Genomic DNA, 19,422 nt, shown 5'->3' on the forward strand with positions numbered 1-19,422 from the left:
GGCGGCACTATGGTCGAGTGGTTCGCGTGCGTGCAGAGGTCGTGGGTTCGATTCCGACTCTGGCCTTCCTGTGTGGAGTTTGCATGTTCTCTCCATGCCTCCGTGGGTTTTCTCCGGGTACTCTTGTTTCCTCCCACATTCCAAAAACATGCATGGTAGGCTGATTGAACACTCTAAATTGTCCCTAGATGTGAGTGTGAGCGAAGATGGTTGTTCATATCGATGTGCCCTGTGATTGGCTGGCAAACAGTTCAGGGTGTCCCCCGCCTACTGCCCGAAGACAGCTGGGATAGACTCCAGCACCCCCCCCCCCCCCCGCGACCCTTGTGAGGATAAAGTGGATCCAAAGATGGATGGATGGATGGATAATTATGGAAGATGAAAAGATACTTGAGGAATAGAGGAAATGTGTGCTGGCATTCGTTTCTATAAACAAGGGAGACACGCAGCGTCGTGGGAACACTAAACAAATAAAGAGAAAGGAAGTAAAGAGTAGAAGAGTAGAAGAAGTAAAGGAAAGAGTAGAAGAGGCTAGACTCAGGACTGAAGTGAGTACGGTATTTGTGTATTCTGTGTTGTTCCCTGACAAGGAAGAGTATCACAGATATGTTTTTTTTGTTTGTTGTTGAGGGTGTTGATAGAGAAGTACAGGGAGGGTCAGGAGGGCCTTTTTATCAATTTAGCGGCTGGTGTCCCAGCATTAGAGTTGACTCTTGAGAACAAGGAAGTACTGACTTGCACCGTTTTTTTTGATCATTATTCAGCTGGTGTGCGTGTGAGTTGGTGTTGAAGGGTCCCATTGAGACAGACTATCCGCCTTTCCTGTCATTGCCATGCAAAGGGGGACCGGCTTCCCACACTCGGCCTTGACGGCTAAAATATTTTCCACTCTGTTTACTGGAGACATCCAGACAGACCGAGACCTCCCCAGCACAGCACCTTAAATATTTCCTTTAAATGAAAACATCCGATTTTCTTATCTTCTCTTCCCACTGAACCTCTTTGTGAGCGTTCTGACAGTGTTGGCTTGGAACACTGGTCATGTCGATAAAAGTCACTTTGAGTGACATATTTTAATCCTTTCCCATTGTAATGATATTTGCTCTCCCCTCTGTGTGTCATCCACTATCAAAATGTCACAGGCAGATTTACAAGTGCATCAGCTGCCAAACAAAGCTTATTTTAGTCGGGGCTTCAAGGCAGGGGGAAATCCATATGCACTACAAATCAATGGGGGGAATTTATGGCTGCCACCTGGGGTTTGAAGATTGCAAGTGACTCGTATTCCCACAAAAGACTCAATGGTTTGATTGATTTGATCTGCATCAGTTCAGTTTATCTTTGTAATTTGTGCAAAATGTTATGGCAATGCCTCATCTGGACATTTTGTCAAGGCCACACATGACATGTCCTTTTGCTGCCTCACTTTCTTTTGCAAAAACTACTTTACACCTGATGTCTCTGCCCCTCCGCCGACTTTAAAAAATAACACAAAATACATTCAGGACATAAGTGCATCTGAATGAACTACAGAGAATTATAAAACAATATAAAGTGTTCAATAGTGCAATAAGTGATTAACAACAGAAACGTGAGAGTGACAAAGACAGTGACAGAGCTACACAATGAATAATGGCACAACAAAGATGTGCAAAAGGGCACAGTGCCACTGCGAACGTCAGACACGCTTTGATTTTCACACGCTGCCTGCTGTGTTTCTCACCGTGACAGTATCTCTACAACAGGGAGCAGAGAACTGGTACCTCGAAAACGGTGATGCAGTAATTCTGCTAACAGAAGAGGCATAGATCTCGAATTATTTTGATTGGACTGGTCAAGATTTTCAATGGCTAGCCAAGGTTTCCCTAACGTCTGCCGATCACACATTTGCAGAGAGTTAACACCTTTGGACTGCAAGTGACAGATGGAATCGAAAAACTAAAAGCAGTTGACGCTCTAGCTCGTCAGCTCACTGACCTTCATTAGATGCTGTGGAATTGTCATAGAAATATGCCGGTTTTGAATGATCCGATTCTTAGAGGCATTAGAATGGATCCCGATTGGGAGGTTATTAGCTGTTTTTGTTTTTGTTTTTGTTTTTGTCTGTTAAAGCTATATGGGATTGGTCAAGATGTGTGGCGGCATCTACACTTTGCAGAAGCGGAAAATCAGGTTACAGGCACTCAATATTGAGGAGCTACTTGGGAGCCCAAAGAGCCGTGCCTTAAGAACCTCCTTCAAGGTGAAAGCTACACACAAGCAACACGGTGAGCAAACAAACTGGAGCGTGGAAGAGACAAGAAAGCGCAAGACAACATTGCTATGCTTTTATATATTGACAAACTACACAATGAAGTAAAATGTGGTTTAAAAAAAGTAAAGATAAAAGTTAATCGCTAGTTTGAGGGAAGAGTGCAGACAATACACAGAAGTAAAACACTTTTCTGATGGTGTATTTTACAGGTCTCTTTTTTTTTTTTGTGGCAGCCTGAGTATGAAAATTAATAAATCTATAAAAAATTATATATAGTCACTGTAAAGCATCTTTCACAATCATTAAGCAATCAAGCACCACCTATACAGTTTATAGGTGCATAAAAGGCACCTGTGCAATTATTGACCAACAATAATTAAATCAATACAAATGATAAAATTGATTTAACTTGCTCATGATCATTGAAAGGAATACATTGCAATGATCAACAATCCACAAGATTCCTAACCTGCATCTGAAGGCATTGTTCAAGAGTATTGTATAATAAGACCAGTGAAAATTATACATTGGTGACAGTGTTGACAAATACATCCACAGTTCGTATGGCGAAAAGGCTGACACCAGCACTCAACATTTCCATTGACCATACTTGCAATTACTGCTCGGAGGATGGAATTAAATGTTTCTTTGGAGATGGCAGTTCATGTTTCTCTCCACAGGAGCTGTCGAGGTACTCAATTTATATGCCTGTGGGGCGATTCCTCAACGTTGAAGTGAAAAAACATGACATGCCTTTAAGGCACAATTACCCAGTGCCAGCCACTATTACGGTGAATCCTCAACAATCACCCATGCTCCCTCAGAGTAAATAATCAATGATACACCCCCGCCCAGATAGAGCAAACAGCCGCATGCTCATCAAATCTCCCCCATACTCGATGAAGGTTCGTTTTACTGGACCCATAAGCTTGAAATGTTTTTTGTCTTGCTCCACCAGTCTGCAAATGTGAAGGGGTCGACGCAGCAAGTCATTTACCGGTACATTTGTTTGGCACGTATGTCATTCCTGATCTCGACTTGACTTATGAGTGTCCCAAGTTAAACATTTTTCGAGTTATGTCAATTGGTTTTGCTTTTCTTTTATGTTGCGAGCAAACACCTGAGATATCGGTGAGCTTCAGATATGCCGAGGCACAAAAAAAGGGGACAAATCAACTTCTTTAATCCCATCATGTGGGCAAAGACAAACACAAGCACCGACGGACATCCAGCCATTTATTGAACAGGACAAATGGTAAAACACGCAAAGTGAAAACACTCACATAGGAACTGCTGCAGCCATAACTCAAGGCCACACGCTGACTCCGGCACAGGACGTGACTCACTTGGCCACGCCCTGAAAGGCACACATCGAATACATGAATACTGGTGTCGCAACTGTTTCAATTTTTTTTTCTTGGGAGACAGAACACAGTATGAATACATATATTAAAACAGACATAGTGCCTCATTTTCCAAACATACCGCTGGCTACGCGATCCAAAATGTAAAACAGACCGGCGACATAACGAGATAATAAATCATACATTTAAAAATAAATAAATAAATGAAATACATCAACCACCCCACCACACCCCCAAGAGAAGTGCTCCTCAGAATCCGTAAACCGCACCCTGTGTTTTAACCATCTATTCTTTCCCTGAATGAAATCATGAATCTCCAAATATTTTCAAGTTCTTCCAATCTCTCATTGAGGACATATAGAGTCCTGTCCAGGCAGAGGGTATCAGTCACTAATGATATCCAAGCTTTAAAGGTTGGTACAACTTTCCTCTTCCAAAGCAAAAAGATGAATTGTTTTTTGAAATGTGCTCTTTCTAATTTGTTACATTTCTACTGCGTCCATTGAAAATAAATAATACAACTTCTCACATATGCTTTAACCCTTTCATACACCCTGTAACCTGATAACATGAGAAGCTGCCAACTGTAGTAACCACTGTCCCTAAAAGAGTTAAATGTCTCCCAGAAAAGAATTGGGTGAAAGGCTATCGCTGTCATTCATCTAAAAAAAAAAAAGGTTTAACCTGAGCCTCTAAATATTTAAAAGTTTTTCTTTGTCAGCACAGGACAGTGGTCAGAGATGATAATGTTGTGGTATTTGGCTGTATTGAGCCCAGACCAAAATTTGTCATGCAGCGAGAAAAAAAAAATGTAAAAAGCATATCTCCCTTCTTTGTCTGAAATTGTAGTCTTGTGTAAAAATGGAATGTTTTTGCGAATTATTAATACTACTCCTCAAGCCTGGACAGAAATGAGCAGACCTGAAATGGTGCACTTGACTTTTCCATTTAGCTGTAATTCTTTTTTGTTGTCTCACCTTTGTGTATTTTTTCTCCGCAGCTGCCCAGCTCCATGCACGATTAGCATGTTGAAGATTTTATCATTCCAATTGACTGTTTTAGTTTTGGCTGATGACCCCATTTATGTTTTGTTTCTTTGTTAATCGAGATTTGTGTCTTTTCTTGGGTTAGTGGGACAGCACTGAATACAACAACCTTTAATATGGGTTGGTCCAGTGTTAACCCCTCGTACGTTCCTTTTGTTTGGGATCTCTACTCCTTTTTGTATGTTTTCGAGCCTTATTCTTGTTCAGACAAAATGTGACATTTGATCTAATTCATTTTTGTCTCATAATGAGCAAAAGATGTCATAACATCCAAGTACTAATACCCAACAGGAATTTTTAGACAGCAAAAATGACTCTGTACCATGAATTTTAAGTAGAGTTATTTGAAAACAAAAATGCAGTCTGGAAGCTCAACTCGATGTCAAAAGAGGTGCAGCCCTGAGTGTGGTGTTGGTGCCGCAAGCATACAGCGACACGGCCGTATGCCGCTGCAAACTCTCACAGTCTTACAAACATTAAACTCCTTGTGAAGAAACAAGATCCTTGCAGTCTTGCCTGGACTTATTTTGTCAACACGTCCAAAAGGTAGGACGCAGCGAATGGACACAAGGGGAATGTCTGTTTGCGAGCCCTGTTCGACAGCTATCCGCTACGAGTTTAAGAGCTCACTGACGTCCTGACCGGGTGTGCTGAATTCTAAAGAGCAACAGGTTAATTTGTAACACATTTCAAATGTGTAAATTATTTTTGTGATAGGTGTTCTTGTTCCCGATCAGTTCCGCTCGATGAGGCACTGTTTGTATAGCAAACGGCACACAGTCATGCTGTTTCATTGCATGATAGCTGCAATGGCACAGCACAACAAACCCAAATGCAAAGCCCAATGGATTGTTTTGACTGTTTTACTTGTTTAGCCTTGTTGGAGGTTTAGAATAAACTTAGGACCCTTTTAGTTTCATATAATCACAATGACACGACTAAAACAAAATGTTCAGAGGTGTTTAAGAATGTTGACTGTGTTCAGTTGTTCGAAATTCTTTCAAAATGTTTGACATGTAAATGTGATCCAAAGTACTCAAATTGGTATCCTGAAAATTTTCAGCACAACTACAAATAAAATGAATTTGAAATTGTTTAGCGGTGTACTATTATTCCACTGTTTTTTATTTATTTATTTATTTATTTATTTATTTGGTATTTTTAAGTTGTTACCGTAATATTGTTAAATATGTAGGTATAGTACCAATTTCAAAATTTGGTATCATACGATTACTCAAGACTGTCGGCCTTCCCCACATAGATGAGGATTTTTGTACATAAGTATTGAACATGATTAAACTCAATAGCTAAACATATTCCACTGTGGATGCTGAGGTTAAAATTACATACCGTAATCAAAAATCCAAAGTAACAAGATCTTAGAAACGGGATGGTGTGGATCCAGTTTTGGAGACAAATGTGGTGCTGCTAAAGTATTAGCAATGGACAGTGGCAGAAAGTATCATAGCAAGAGGTTTCATCCTGACATATGGCTCAGCACGGCACGTCAGGATAGGAGAAGAGACGCGGAAGACAGGAAAAGGCATGAACGGATTAACAGAGGTGGGCCAGAATGTTCCAGTTTAGAAGAAGAGGAGAGGAGACGACATTTGAGAAATAATCACATGAGAGGATGGAGACAGCTGGTGAAAGTGAGGCCGAGTTGACTGAGTTGAACAGAACTGAGAAGATAAGAAGAAAGTGGAGAAATGTAAAACAGTGTCAAACTGAGATAAGAGGGGAGAGATTATGCCGGGCAGAGTATGAAAGAGAGCAAGATTAAATTGCAAGGAGAGGTTCAGATTTGAAGACGCGCAAGGCTAAAAAAAATAGGTAGGGTATTATCGTAAAATGAAATTACACTGTTGTATTTTTCTATATGGTCTATTATAAAATATGTAGTATATTTTGCATAAATGTACTGATTTTTCTATCATTTGTTACATCTGCTCAATCCATGCACATACTCATTTTACATATCTTTGTTCATATACTTATATGCGTTCATATACTTCATATACTTATAATATATATATATATTAGAGCTGTCAGTTTAGCGCGTTTTTATTGGCATTAATTTAAATGAATTTTAACGTGATTAAATTTTTTCTCGCGAGATTAACGCGGCCCACGTCACAGCGGATGTTACGTTGCTCTATAAATAAACCAGAAACAAAACAAGCGCGCTGCACAGGTCCACGCACGTTTGTTTTGCCAGCCACGGCAGCGCGAGACACCAAAAACGGATACTTAAAGAGTTTATGAATGGAAAGTTTACTTTTAAAAAGTTGCCAGATTGTTCCACTGACAAGACCAAAGTTACCTGTATGTTTTGCAGTCGTAAACTGAGCATCATAGCACGTCGAGTCTGAAATACCACTGAATGGCCAAGCACACAGTTGACGTGAGGACTCCGCCCCCTCGTCTCAGACAGACAGCTATCATTTCAAAGCGAAGAAAATGGATGACACGACGAAGAACAAATTTGCTGAAGCCATAGCTAAATGTATGGATAATGCATGCAAGCCTGTCAACATTGTCCACAGCTCGACTCAAGCTGAAATCATTCGCATTGCATCTAACGACTCCACTACGGATTGCCAGCGAGAGCCTCCATTACAAGCTGTGTACAGAGATTGTACATAGCGGAGAAGGCTAAGGTACACCAAGCGGGAGAAGATACTGTTTCGGGAGAGAAATAAGAGACCAGGTTGATGAGCCTCTGGTGAATAAAGAGCAGGTAGCCTGTCGAATACGATGTATGCCACTGACGCGATTGTTACTTGTTTGGAACAATTTTGTGTGCAAGGTTACAGTGTTCCGTGTCCATATAAATAAAGCGGGTGGAGCTTCTCTGTGTTCGTCTGACAGTGACGGTGCGCTGAGTGCGCGAGTTCAGCGGTGCAGTGGTAGCGACCTAGCGAACACTGAAAATAAAACTTCTCCAGTGTTGTCATCGAACCAAGTGTAGTCATCCGAAATGATGTCTACACAAAACCGTAGAGAGACTTCCGCGCAATAAGGACTAACAGAATCAACATAGCCTGACTGCTGTGTTCAAAGCAAACTTGAGAAAAACCAAGTATGCAACCATGGCTTAAATCCACGATTGGCTGAGTACTAGTTTACCTTAGATGTGCACTTTATAATGTTATATTGCTCTGTTTTGATTCCATAAAAAGAGCTGTTAAAGCAGCTGTTGTGTGACAAAATATTTTTTTTACTGTTGTTGATGAACTGTCATATTGTGTGAGAGATTATGTGTGAATAACTGCTGAAAAATGTTCATGTAAAATTGCAAATCGAAATTGTTATTTCAGTAAATATTTGCATTTTGCACATAGAAAACTGATTCATGATTCCATGCTGATGAGAGCATTAAAATGGGGAAAAATAGGACAAAAAATATTAAAAGAAATTCAGAAACGATAAAAAATGCGTGAGTAATCACGATTCATTTTTCGTGAATTTGAGTAATGACAGGTGCATTTTTAATTAGATTAAATATTTTAATCGTTTGACAGCTCTACTACATATATATGTAGTGAACTTCATGTGACCTTCTCTAAGCTTTGGAATGCACATGTCCAACTGTTTCATGTTTCAGTACTTTTTGCACAAGTTGCTGATCTCTCACAAGGAGGTTGTCGGGAAAAATTCACAACAGGCGTTTGATCCTTGAATTGAACAATAAATGTCCTGGTTCGATTCGAGCTGGTGTTTTGACAGTCGTCCTCATCATGCTGTTCACATTTTGACATCATGAGACCAAGACAACACCTAACAATGGATCAACAGTGCCATTTGTGATGCTTCAAATAGCATGTTCTCAAACAGAAGAGGCTACTGATCTTAGAGTCACAGAATGACATCAACAGGTAGCAACAGAGATATACCGAGAGACTGGAAGTCACCGAAAGATGTAGAAGAGGACATCCTTTGGCCACAGCCCTTGCTGATGACCGCTACATTGTGAACAATGCCCTGAGAAACCGAATGATGAATGCCAGGCCACTCCAGGCACATGTAAGGGATGTGAGAGGCACTCAGGTGTCACGTCAGACCATTTGGAACCGTTTCCAACAGCGTGGTCTACGTGCTAGACGACCTGCATGGGTACCTGACCACACCACCAGGCGTCCCGCATGGGCCAGGGAGCATTTGCGCTGGACAAGGGACCAGTTGGCCTCAGTGCTGTTTTCTGATGAAAGTCGATTCCCATTGAGCAGAAATAATGGCCGCCAACAATGTTGAAGACGTCAAGGAGTGCATGCACTATGCAACAGCCATTGTTGTCGCTAAATGAGCTTTTGATAGTGGCGGAGTGACAGAGCCATTTGCCCATACTACCTGAATAACATTTTTCATCCAGTGATATATATCAGTGGTTCTTAACCTGGGTTCGGTGAATCAGTCTCAGGGGTTCAACAGAGCCTCCGCCAAGGAGGTTAAGACACACCGACTAAACATGTCAATTAGTTATGACACGCCCGCTTGGCTATCATTGGCTGGATCATTTTGTGCACAATTTAAAAACGTATACTTTATACTTATACAGTTTCTTCTACAAAGTCTTGAATTTGTAAAAAAAAATTGTATTTTTGTATATACGGTATATGTATAGTGATTCTTAACTTTTAACCAGTTCATATGCACGTATGAACTGGTGAAAGGTTAAGAATCACTTATATATTCCGTATATACACATATACAGGTACATACATACAGTGTATATATATATATATATATATATACAGTATATATACACACACACACATATATACAGTATATATATTTAGGCAGCAACGAAATTGGCCGCAAATGCAAGCTATTTCTTAGCAATCGCGAGTACGAATTTTATCTGGTCGCATTCGTGCAAGAGCATATGTTGTCATGATCCCACCAGCCCAGGCGCTGTTGTGTGGGTGTGTACCAAAAGTCAATCTCTTCTTCAGTTTTGTAATCTTTCCACATTGTGCGCACGCTGGTCGCTTTAGACTTGCACGGGGACCGCAGATGTGCACGCGGTTCCATTCATAAAATTCACAATATGGTGTGAGCTCCAGTTTCCTCATGCGGTGCAATGCAAGGCATTTATTGCAGAGGTGATAGACCGGCAAAAATAAAAGGCCACTCAAAAATGTGCGGTTTATCTGTATTGGGAACGTCTGAGGGGTCGGGAAACAAGTCAGTATCAGGTGTGACCACCATTTGCCACCTGCAGTGCAACGCATCTCCTTTGCCACGAGTTGATCAGTTGAGCCATTCATCCACAACCATCACCACATGCTGCAGCCTGACAACGCATGACCCCGTGTTCCAAGGATCTATCTGTACACAATTCCTCGAAAATGAAAACTGCAGCTCTCAGAGTGGACTTTTATTGTTGGCACCCTCAAGCGCAATTGTACAATGAATGTGTTGCACGGAATGAGGCAAATGGCGATCAGACCAGATACTGTGTGGTTCACCACCCACAACAGTAAAACTACATTTTATAGCGGCCTTTCAACATGGGCAGCCTAAGGCATACCTGGGCAATAATCATGCAGTCTAATCAGCAACTTGATATGTCACACATGAGGTAGATGTGCTCACCATCACAGACTTAGATTTGAGAGCAGAAATGGGAATTTTGTGTACATAGAAAAGGTCTTAGATCTAGGAAATGAGCAATAAATAAATAAATAAGCGGAGGTTTTTTTGTCCGTGTATAAAGACAACAGGAAACACATTTGGATACTCTGACACACAAATGTTCCCTTTTTGAGGGGTGGGGGGGGATTGTTGATTAAATGTTTTCCGGTAAATTGGTGCTTGCCATGTCTGTTTTCATTCCATCAAGGCAGGCCGAATTTGGATTGTGTTTTTTTTCGCTTCACATGCTCAGTTAAAACAGGAAAAAAAATAATAAAAATTTTGCTGAAAGCCTGGCTGACATTAATGCACACACAATTTGGGGGAGGGGGGGCAATCAGAATCTGAATATTACACCAGCATAATTGTAATTGCTCAACAATACATTTTTTAGTAATTGTTCACCTATCAGAACAATTTCCCAGGTTTCCTTATACAATATTATGCTGACATGCTTCAGTCGAAATGGAAATGATTGCACGCTATGCACCCATGACGAAACAACAGCCATTATTTGTTTCATTTTATTTTTGGTGTGTTCCTGTCTCATGTAAATGAGCCACCCCCCTAATGAGAGGTGTGCTCCTATAAGTTGGGCTCATTACCATGACAACAAGGTGGAGGGAGCTGTTTTGGGCCCCAATCTTGAATTTTACTTCGAAACTGAAAGAATTGTCAAGCTCCGATAAAACAGCAAAGCATTGTTTATGTTTAGAAACGCTACTTCATCACCGAGCTGCAAAATTACACTTACATTACCACTGCTGCTTCATTTTTCTGGATGCAGAGAATAGAGCACATGCGGGTGCAAAACTACACATATATTTGACTGTGTGCTCACTTTAATAAAACTGGCACATTGCATTCTCCAATGCGTTTGTCCAAACACTCCAACCGTAATGGGTATCAATATCGTCGATTTGAATATAATGTGACGAGTACCACCAGAGTATCCGATCAGATTCATCCAGTTTTTATAATATGTTAACTCCCCAAATGGCAACAGTGCAACACAAAAGTCAGTCTTGTGAATGTTATAGATGTAAATCACTCTAAAGACTATTTGTTTGTCATATGGGCCAGGAGTTCTTTGGTACCACTTTCAAGCTTTTAATTCAGTCCAACATTCCGGGAGCCTGTATTTTTGGAAGTGAATCTGGTGAATTGTGTCGTAGTTTCTCAAAGAAAATATATTTAGCTCAACCATAAGGTTGAAAAACCATCAGGGACATTCATTTTGTTCGTAATCTTGACCTTAAAGGGTTTGGGTTTCTGAGGGATTGGTGTCGGTATTGCTGACTGAGTATTTCAAACCTTGGTCATATCATGTCCTTCTCAGAGGACACACAATAGCCTGGTCTGTCTGTTGTATTTACAGTTCCTTCTTCAGTCTTCTGTCATCCTGCTCACTGTCTCCTCATCACGTATCTATACATCTCTCCTGTTCAATGTCTCCCTCTCCTGCACTCTGGAGCCACAAATTCAAATATGAGGTTTCCTCCTTTGACACTGCAGCCATGTTTTAAGGGGTGTGATCAGAGAATGAGCAGATGAAGACGAGGTAGGGCAGTGCCTATATTTGTATTTGAACGGCAACAGTAGAACAGACAATGGAAGGAACATCCAGGTTTAAAAAAAAGAAAAAAAAATGCATGAATGATTTTGCAAAAGCCCGTGTCGTATTGCTGGCTTGTGTAATTCCTATGACTTGACAAACCAACCGTGCCAGCCACAGACAGAATCGCCATATCTTTTCTGTGATATACTTTGGTCAATTATTGTTCTGTGGCCAGATGACTGAACATGCAATATCCGCCTCATTCAAAAAGCGTGGCAAAATATTGATTTTAATTCCAGTCTTAAGTGCTGATGCCTTAAATAACTCACAATTCCCCTCAATTTTGTATTTAGAGTCACAGCTATTTTAATTTGACATTAGCTCTGCTAAATAGGCAAAGTAAATCTTGCATCAATGTTGCAAACTGAGTGTCAATATGAACAAATATATAAAATATTCTCACCTATATAGAGTTTGTCAAAAATCAAAAATATACACACAGCCTCTATTTATCAATGCCTTCACCATTTCTGACACAGTTGATAATGAGCATCGTTTGGATTATTTAGATTTTTTTCTTCTCACAGTACCCTTTTATTATACTGGCACAGGTTGAGCTTGGTTTCATTCTTTCTGATACTTTGTTTCCATTTGTGCATACATACATACATACATACTGTACATACATACACACACACACACACTCACAAAAGGCATCATTATGATTCACATAATTTGATCAGAGCATTGCATAATGTAACAGCGGGTCTTGTCAAAAATATGAGCTTGTTTTTAATGTTTTGTAAGAATAATATGGAAAATTTAAGACAAAATTAACAAATTTACATGAGTTTGCTCTGCTGGTACGTTTATTGAATAATGATGCCCCACAAATGGAATAATATTTGAAATTTTCAAACGAGAGAATTTCTTTAAAAGCATTATTTAGGTTTGCAGCTATATAAGGGTTATTTATGAAAGGCAATCCAAGGAATTGGCACAATTTCAACATGGCTCAATTGTGTTCGATCACCAAAACACGGATCAAATATACATGCAGACAATTGAATTTCAAGACAAGGAAAAATAAGGTTGGATGTTTGGAAATGCCACAAAATGTTTGGGGGGGTTTTGTATCTTTTTTTTTTTTTTTTTGTAATGTGTAATGCTCATATAGAACAAGTCACTTCTGGGGGAACCACATGGTGTGTCTCCAATAAACACTTCTACATGAATAATATAAATAAACAAATAAAACATCCAAACTAAAGAACGTTTGTATTTATTTATTTTAAACAAAATGCGAAACAATTATGAAAGTATATTTGCTTGAAATTATCAATGCATAATTAATGCCACTTAAAAGTTCGTGACTATACAAGTTATCTTTGCAAGACAACGTCAAAATTAAGTGAATAGAAAATGTCCATTGTATTGCAACAGAGTGAATTATATGTGACAATTAAGGCGAAATCACTCGAGAAACGGGCGTCTTTATCTTTGGACCGCAGACTGCGAATGCCCAAAGCGGCACCCACGGCACATTCGGTTTCGGTGTGCGGGGATTTAACAAGCGAAACTCCTTGACTGCAAGTCAGCGTATATCACAACTCGACAACTGTGTAAATCAAGGTGGCAATCATTCTGTCATTAGTCAATATTGTCCACAGCCCCCACCCACCGACCCAAATGTCTAAACACAATCACACACAGTGAACTTGATTGAACAACGGGCAAATTAAATGGTATGCATTTAATTTTAAAATTAAAATTTACCTTGAACAAGTCACTTCTCCCTTTGATGCATATTGTCACTGGACACCAACCAAATCCAAAAAAAGTGTGCCAGTAAGTCCTTCGATAGGTCAACAAAAATCAATGTTTAAATTGTTGATATTGTGATGTGTAAAACCCCAACGAGTTGGGAATGTCCGTTGATTCCGTTTGTTCTCTCAGTGCGTAAAAAGGTAAGGAAAATAACGAGTGTGTTCGTATGTTGCTTTCTTGTTCTGTTCCTCAATCAAACGTCCATCTTCTTTAATTGACAGAGAAATAACCCGCTAGTTGTACTTCCTATGAGTTTTGTTTTTCCACATTTCAACTGTGTCCAAATCTCGCCTGCTCACAGTTTTTTACTATCTTCCAGGTGAATGTGTGGGTTTGACGGAGGAGTGAATCAGAGGTGGGCTTGCGCACATCCCCGAACCCGCCGCCGAAGACTTGCAGCTCTGCCTTTTCTCTGCCTGCTTGCAGCAACAGCCGCATTCCTTGTTTGGAAATCTCGTCCACGGTGCCGTCAAAGGAATTGAATTACACCAAAAAGACTTCCAGTGCTTTCTTTCAAAATAAAAATGAGCTAATAATTCCCTGGGGAAAGCTTTTACTTTGAAGTCAAAAAGGCTAATTTCCTGTCGAAATTCGGTCTTTCCTACGTTCAAAGCTGATCGCGGGTTGAGAAGGTGGGTGGGTCGACCACGCATTGGAAAACTCAACCAGCAGCCCCATCTTCTGGAGTCAAATAGCATCAATTACAATACAGCAACATATTCAGAGTATACGAAGTCTAACATTGTTTACAAATATTTTCCGGGCAATGTTTCTGATGACGAAATTAATTAAATTACCAAATCGAGGTTTCCGTGAGTACAGTATTTCTCTGGCGAGCTACAAGCTGCGTATTTGCTTTTTATTCCAGCAATTTAAATACAGCATTAGATTCACAGTGATTGACTGTCCGCGTCGCTCTGATCATAAGCAATACATGTCTTAGTATTGATGAATTTATGCAGACAGAAAAGTGATTAAATGAATATGACGGCGTTGTCATAGTTATTTGTAATACAGCTAAAACAATGCCGAGATTTGTCACATGGAATAGCCCTGTGAGCTCAAATTGAGTACTGTATTTGCAATTTTGTTCAAAGAATTTTTGATACGTTATTAAATTAGTCTAAAGTGGAAAGTATTTTATATGCTTCTATTTATTATTGGGAGGGGGGTCTGTCTGTGCGTCTGTCTGCACATCAATAGTTAATGAAAAGTTAGCATTCCTTCTACCTGGAAAAGGCTGCAATGAGTGATGCTCTTATACCTCACAAGGGTGGTGCAAAGACCTTGGAGGGGCAGATGTTCACAGCATAGCAAAATCAATCGCCTTTTTGGAGCCACCCGAACGATTATTCCTTTATGTGTTATGGTTGAGTCAGTCAGCATATGCATACCCGGACTTGTCTTTGTGCCAAAGATACACAGACAGACTGTGCAAGAGCCCCAAAGTGACTCATCTTAGGGAAAAATATAAAGAGTTCAAACCTAAAATCCAATTTTTTTTGTGAAGGGACTCTAGCACAGGTGTGAAACGCAAGGCCCGGGGGCCAGATCTGGCCCGCCATATAATTTTGTGTGGCCCGCGAGAGCAAATCAAGCATGTCAAGTTTCCCATGATGCTTCCTTAAATCTGAACCCAAATGTAATATTATCATATGTAATCCATCATTACATAGAGATATTGCAAGCATTATCTCATTACGTATTTACACATTAATGTGCACAATGGTTGAACAAACCATTATTGTTGACTTCTGATTTCAAAACTAGTTATCCAGCAATTTGTTGTGCACTGTATATGTAATATTTGGAGGCGATCATACGGTTTCACAAAATTCACAGTCATAATGGCCCGCTCAGGGAAACCATATCTACGATGTGGCCCACTCCAAAAGTGAGTTTGACATCCCTGGACTATAGGAACGGCTGCATATTAAGCACTTACGGTGGAAGGGTCATGTAGCGCAACACTTTCTACTCTCTATGTACTCAGCTTCTGGGATGTCATCTGACAGAAAAATGACCCCCTTTGCAAAATCTGTGATAACCTGTGATCGTGTAATAGGTATATTCAATAGTTGGATGCTGTTACCTTTCAACAGAAATGCACAATGCCAAATAGATCGGCTTCAAACACTCTTCTCCACAAGGTAAACATAATGTACCACTTTGCCATCCACTTTGTCACCTGTGCTCCCTTCACAGTTGCCACTCTGAACTAAACTCCCTGGTTAGTTGGCCCTCTCTTCTCCCGTAGACATATTCACTCATCCGTGTTTGTCTATGAAAAACTCCTTGGCAAGACCCAGCTCAATGGTCACTTCCTGCTCACCATGCATACCACCACTCGCACCCTACAGGATTTCGTGCTTGAGCTGACCGCTCCACCCATTTAATCATCAGTTCAAAAGCATCTTCTTGACACCACTGTTTTCTGCTTTTCCGACTACGATGACAATTAGTTCCAGTGTGTTTTGTCAAACAGCCGTGACATTTGTCACCTTTTGATGATGTGGAGGTCGGATGAACGGGAGACTTGAGTGTCCAGACTGCAGTCGCATCGGATGCATATCCCATTTATATCCACATATGAAAGAGGACTAGGTCAGACACATGGCACATTGGGCAAAAAAATCAGAATTGACCTGCATTATGAACGTAACCTACCTGTATATGACAAGGTACAGTTTACATATTTCGATTTGCCAGATTGGCATTGTAAATGAGAATCTGTTCTCAGTTGCCTTATGTGGAGAAATCGAGGTTAAAGAAAAAAAAACACATTAAGACAACCCATAGATGCAACAGCAGACAGCCAACATGAGGACAGTGAAAGTTTGGTTCAAGACGCAGACAGAGAAATTTGTTGGTGCAGGAATTCTTTTTTTTAAAGAAGTATATTTTTTAATTAGAAAGTAATATTAGACATATAAGTTTATCTTTCTTATACTGCTTCTCCTTACAATTATTATTATTATTCCTATTATTTATTATTAGTGGTATTAGTAGAGTAGTAGTTTATGTATATTCAATATTTATTATGTAGATTAAGTAGAGCACTGTTACAACTCCATTTTTAATCGGGAAACGAGTCGTCACATCAAGTCCAAATTTGTTTTTGTAAATTCCCCTGCCTTCACCACTTTGAGGACAACAACATGTTTTTTTTTCTGTAAAGTGTGTGAAAAAGAAGGATAATTGAACACTTTCATGAAAGGGTAGTTGACCAGGGTCGCTGGGGGACTATTTTCCAAAACACAAAAACACTGAAGACCACAGGTAGGCTGAATTTTATTTCATGTGTTGTCGCCACCCATTTACCCCAAATAAACTTAGCCTAGTTGCCAGCCAATCGCAGGGCACACATAGACCGACAACCATTTTCACTCACCATCATACCTAAGGACAATTTCGAGTGATCAATTTACCTACCCTGCATATTTTTAGAATGCGGGAGGGAACCTGGGGAAAATCCCCCCAGGCATGGGGCGAACATGTAAACTCCACAGAGGAAGGCCAGAGCTGCAATCGAACCCTGCACCTTTGCACTGTGAGGCAGACGTGGTAAACAGTCAAACATTGTGTCGCCACTCAGTGAAATCACTTGAACATATTTCAAAGGGAGGACATGGCGCCCAGGCTGCACAGATAACAATGGATATGGTGGATTTATGGACTTAATCCGAGTTTTCTCAACAATATTAGAGACATAGGTCGAGATGTAGACCTTGTCGGCTGATCCCGCTGTTCGGTTGGCTGAAGGAAAGCATTGGCACAGAGTCGTGGGCGCTGTGAAGGAATGGTGATTTGCTTTAGCGGTGAATGGTCACGACTTTTCAGGCGTGAGTTTGAGTGAATTTGTGTTCAGGTTTTTTTGTTTGTGTTTTTTGAATGAAAATGTCTTTCTTAATTTTGAATGTCAGATAAAAATGAAGTTAAAACTTGAACTATCACTGCACAACTACTGCAGTAAGGAAGTCCTGCACATCAATGATAAGAAAATCATGAAAATAATAATACAATATTTAAAAAGAATCTAATATATACAGTTGCTCCTTTGACAAACCATACAGAATGTGCCGTTTTATTCCCTCGTGCTGCATATTACGTTAAAAAAAATGGGTGGTCAAGTAGGCGCGTTAGCATCTTGTATTTGACTGAAAGCTGAGCCTTTCTGTTTGTTGACTCCATTAGGCCAATAGGTCCTGGCAAGCTTCTTGGGCATGACATCCAGGCTGTCCCCCTGAGCAGCTCCTGGATCTTTCACCTAGAATCCTGCAGGATGGCCTTGGCAAGTGCCATTTGTTTGACTTCTGGTTGTCTTCCTGATCAGCTCTGTCAAGTCCACCGAATGGCCCCCAAGCGCCACTGTTGTTGTTCCTGCCCACCTCAACCAATCCTGTACTGGGAACCCAAAAAAGGTGATTTGTCTTGCATTGGTACATTGTTAGAATTTCATATTATGAGCCGCAGGAGGTTTGTAACGACAGCACCTCTGATAACTACAAAGTGTCACTAAAGTCTGTGTACATGCAAAAAAAAAAACATCCTCCTGCAGAACAATAGTCAGTTAATATTGATAAACAATATATTTCAACATGAGTTTCATACTTTTCAATTTATAATTTAATGCGTGCGGCACGGTGGTCCACTGGTTAGCATGCCGGCCGCACGGGGAAAAGGTGGTCAATTTTGGCTCCAGCCTTCCTGTGTGGAGTTTGCATGTTGTCCCCTGTGTCTGTGTGGGTTTTCTCTGGGTGAGTTTCCTCCCACATTCGAAAAAACATGCGTGGCAGGTTAATGGAACACTCTAAATGGTCTCAAGGTGTCTCTGTGAGTGCGAATGGTTCTTCGTCTATACAGAATGTGCCCTGCAACCAATTCAGGGTGTCCCCTGACTACTGCCCGATGACGGATGGGAGAGGATCCAGCATGCCCGCAGCACTCGTGAGGATAAGCAGATTAAAAAATGGATGGATGGGTGAATTTGATGCGCTCTTTTTTCACAAATCGGTCTGTATTGCCATCGATTCAGTACATTTGACTGGTAATGCATTCTCATGTGTCTGAGCTTCTGAATTTTAGCACTCACTTGATTGCTTGGTAAAGTTGCTGGGCCTGTGTGATGGTTTATGGTTGAAGATGTGTCCAAGTATGTCTCTTATTCTTGACCCTCAAGGTATTTTGATCAAAGCATAACCACAGACATGTTATAAGGACACCTGGGAAGTGTACAGAATTGTGAAGGCATTTTCCCCTAGCACTTCATCTCGATCAACAGACTCTCATGCTGTTTTATTTATCGCGCGCGCGTGTGTATGTATGTGTGTGTTATTTGGGTGCGGCACGGTGGTCGACTGATTAGCATATCCGCCTCACCGTGCAAATATGCTGCAAGGTTCGATTATGGCTGCGGCCTTCCTGTGTGGAGTTTGCATGTTCTTCCCGTCCCTGCGTGGGTTTTCTCCAAGTACTATGGTTTCCTCTCACATTCCAAAACATGCATATTTTATTTATTTATATATTGCCATTGAAGTGTTTTGGGGATCAAAATGCTAATTTTGACTTACAAATTGCAATGTAAAATAGTGTATTTGGGCCTTGATTTATTATATGTTCAGGTTCACTTACCAGTTTGTAATTGTTATTTCTATCTCTCGTAGCAAACAACACATACACACAGGAATGAATTATTTTTTTAAGAAATAGAATACGGGTGAAAACCTCACAGATCTT

At 40.4% G+C, this 19,422-nt stretch overlaps 1 protein-coding gene across 7 annotated transcripts in view; it reads right to left on the reverse strand.

The window, feature by feature from the left end:
* adgrb1a (adhesion G protein-coupled receptor B1a) overlaps positions 1-14,076 on the reverse strand; it is a 116,303-nt gene extending 102,227 nt beyond the window's left edge. For all 7 annotated transcript variants that reach the window (XM_086113114.1, XM_086113115.1, XM_086113116.1 and 4 more), the window contains exon 1: positions 13,636-14,076. The gene's annotated coding sequence lies outside the window, so the exon portion shown is untranslated. The remainder of the gene's footprint in view (positions 1-13,635) is intronic.
* Between the last annotated feature and the right edge of the window lie 5,346 nt (positions 14,077-19,422).

The sequence above is a fragment of the Hippocampus guttulatus genome, chromosome 6 (genome assembly GCF_054856545.1).
Source record: "Hippocampus guttulatus isolate MCC_2025c chromosome 6, RoL_Hgut_1.0, whole genome shotgun sequence".
Taxonomy (NCBI): domain Eukaryota; kingdom Metazoa; phylum Chordata; class Actinopteri; order Syngnathiformes; family Syngnathidae; genus Hippocampus; species Hippocampus guttulatus.